We start from the raw sequence: 3131 nt of genomic DNA on the forward strand, positions 1-3131 counted from the left end.
TCTTCTTGACCTGCAATCTTCTTCCCGACCTCTCCGCCCCCAACACCACTCCGGCCTATCACCCTCACCTTAACCTCCTTCCACCTATCGCATTCCCAATGCTCCTCCCTACCTTTTATCTGAGCCTGCTTGGCACACCCTCCTCATTCCTGAAGAAGGGCTTATGCCCGAAATGTCGATTCTCCTGTTTCTTTGATGCTGTCTGACCTGTTGCACTTTTCCAGCAACACATTTTTCAGCTCTGATCTCCAGCATCTGCAGTCCTCACTTTCTCCAAGTTCTATCATTAACTGACTTCAACATTATGCTCCTGTACCCAGGTGCTAGTTATTTATGTAGAACAAGGAAAGGGATTCTTCTAATACGGATCCATGGAGGCACCCCACTGCTAACTGCTTTCCAGACAGGAAAGCATTTGTTTCTCATTATTCTCTCCCCTTTAGCCAATTACACGCTGTAATTACCATTTTTTTCAATATTGTTGAAGTTTCCATAATCTTTCCCATTTATCCATCCTGGCCTCCTGCAGCAACCTAGAATGCGTCTTATCGAGATCTGAAAGAATTAAAAGTTGGAACACATTCAACTTCCACTTTCATAAAACCTTTTGTAGGTTTTTATTGAAAGATGACAAAAAAGGTTTTGCGGAATTCCAACTTGGTTGTGACAGATTACTGAAGGGTCGTTAAAGGTGAGTAACATTTTACAAGCAAAAGTCTGTCTCCCTTCTCTTATGATCCATTAGCAATGAGTACCAAAAATGTTTGAACTTTCCTTCCTCTTCCGACCTGTTTGTTGTTGAGATTGAGCAACTCAGAATTTTTAAATACACCGGTCTACGCTTATCCTTGAACCGACATCAATGACCTTTAACAAGCAATTGTGGGATCTTGCTGTGCACAACTTGACCACTACATTGAGAAAAGAACCAAATGCATTCACTTTAAATCAATGTCTTGTTTTCATGTCTGGAGGGAGTGCAGAAGAGAGAGTCACAAGAATGGTTCCAGGGCTGAGAGATTTCAGTTATGAAGACAGATTGGAGATGTTGGGGCAGCTGTTCTTGGAGAGAAGGCTAAGAGTAGATAAGGAGAAGCTGTTCTTGCTCAAAAGGATCGAGAATGAGAGGGTACAGATTTTTAATGCAATGTTTAAATGGTGTTGTGATGTTCTTTTTCTGCACAAGTGATTTGGGTCTAGAATGCACAGCATGGAAGTGTGGTAAAGCCGTTTCAATGGAGGTATTCAAGGAGGATTTATATTTAAATCAAACTATTATGACCGTGTGTGGGGAAGACAAAGGAGAATGGCGCTCGGTCACGATGCTGACCTGGAGAGGCTGGTGTGGGCACGATTAGCCGAATGGCCTCCTCCTGCATTGCAACACCATGATTTGATCCCTCACGTTTTAAAACCCCTATAGCAAATGTCTTCTCGCCTTTTTGAGAAAAAAAACGGCCCCAGCTTCTCCAATTTATCCACCTAATTGAAAAGGCTGTCATTCTGTGAATCTTTTCTGTATTAATGATCACATCCTAGAGTGTGACATCTAGATTTGGGCACAGCACTCCAGCTGAGGCTAAACCAACAATTTTATGAAGCAGCATCACAACTTCTTTGCTTTTGTATTCCATAATGTCCAGGATGTGTTCTTAACTACTTTCTTGCCTTGCCACCTACAATAATCTGTAAATCCTGAAGTCACTCTCCTCTTGCACCCTTTTAGAAATGTAATATTGCTTCCCTATGTTGTTCTTACCAAAATGAATTTTCTGTCTGAGGTCCCCATTAACTTATCTTTACCTATGAGGCCTTTTGCATTGTAGATTGTTCAAAGCATCCACTTTTATCCTGTTAGCTTGGAAAGAATTAAAGTTTTAAAAGCATCCAGTGAGGTTCAGTTGAGCCTTGCTTTTAATCGTTGGGAATGCGGTGAAACAAGACTTCCAAACTAGCTGTAAAATGTCAGATTGACTGTCAGAAAAGTTGATATGCTTGTGGCACAATTGGTAACATAATTTGTGGATTGACTAGTTACAATTTCCTTGCATCTGGATTAGTGGTGCTGGAAGAACACAGCAGTTCAGGTAGCATCCGAGGAGCAGTAAAATTGATGTTTTGGGCAAAAGCCCTTCATCAGGAATTTCCTTGCATGAAACTGTCGAAAAAGTGCACTTGGTGCCTGTCATTGCCTGTGTAATGAAGACAGTGCTCCATTTAAATCAAAATAAGAGCACCCAATGTTTTCAATTCTGTATATATGCAAAAGTATTGTTATAAGTTTGTGATTCTTAAATTACATTCCTTGACTCAATTTCTAATGTTATTTACCGCACACTAAGACATGTTGTCACCTTTGGACCTTTTCTTTATTCCTGTATTTTCATAATAAATATTTAGAAGAAATAAAGCCAGTATTCTCACATGGTCTTCTAAATCAGACAAGAATGTTAGCGGAAATCATTCATAACACCCAGGTTACCCATCATGCTGTTTACGTTCTTCATAGTGAAGAAATCTACACAATCGGTCAATTTTTCCCTCCTCAGACATTCAGCTCCGTGGGTATATTGCTACCCAAGTCTGGCCATTCTTTACATAGCCATGGCCACTGGCTATGATCAGTTGGTTTGACTGATCATAGGACATCTCAGAGAGCAGTTCAACTAAATGGAAACTAGTCACCAGGTTTCAGTAGTGTGGAGGAATTTCTGGATGGACTTCCTGTTCCGCCCCAATGCTGGATCACCAAATCCCATTGTATGGTCCCTACTGCCGACTGAGCTGAAAGCTAATTTTGCACTATGGTAGAATCAATCCTGCAATCTTCCACTCTCTATGGTATGAATCTACACTTGCTTGAGAGTTAAGCAGGTCAAATTTGGATGAAGGTTTGCTCACTGAGCTGGAAGGTTCATTTTCAGACATTTAGACACCATACTAGGTAACATCTTCAGTGAGCCTCCAGACGAAGCTCTGCTGATGATTCCTGCTTTCTATTTATACATTTGGGTTTCTTTGGTTTGGTGGTGGCATTTCCTATGGTGATGTCATTTCCTGTTCTTTTTCTCAGGGGGTGATAAATGGGATCCAAGTCAATGTGTTTGTTGCTAGAGTTCTGATTGGAATGC

This window comes from Chiloscyllium plagiosum, chromosome 12 (assembly GCF_004010195.1).
Source record: "Chiloscyllium plagiosum isolate BGI_BamShark_2017 chromosome 12, ASM401019v2, whole genome shotgun sequence".
NCBI classification, from domain to species: Eukaryota; Metazoa; Chordata; class Chondrichthyes; order Orectolobiformes; family Hemiscylliidae; genus Chiloscyllium; species Chiloscyllium plagiosum.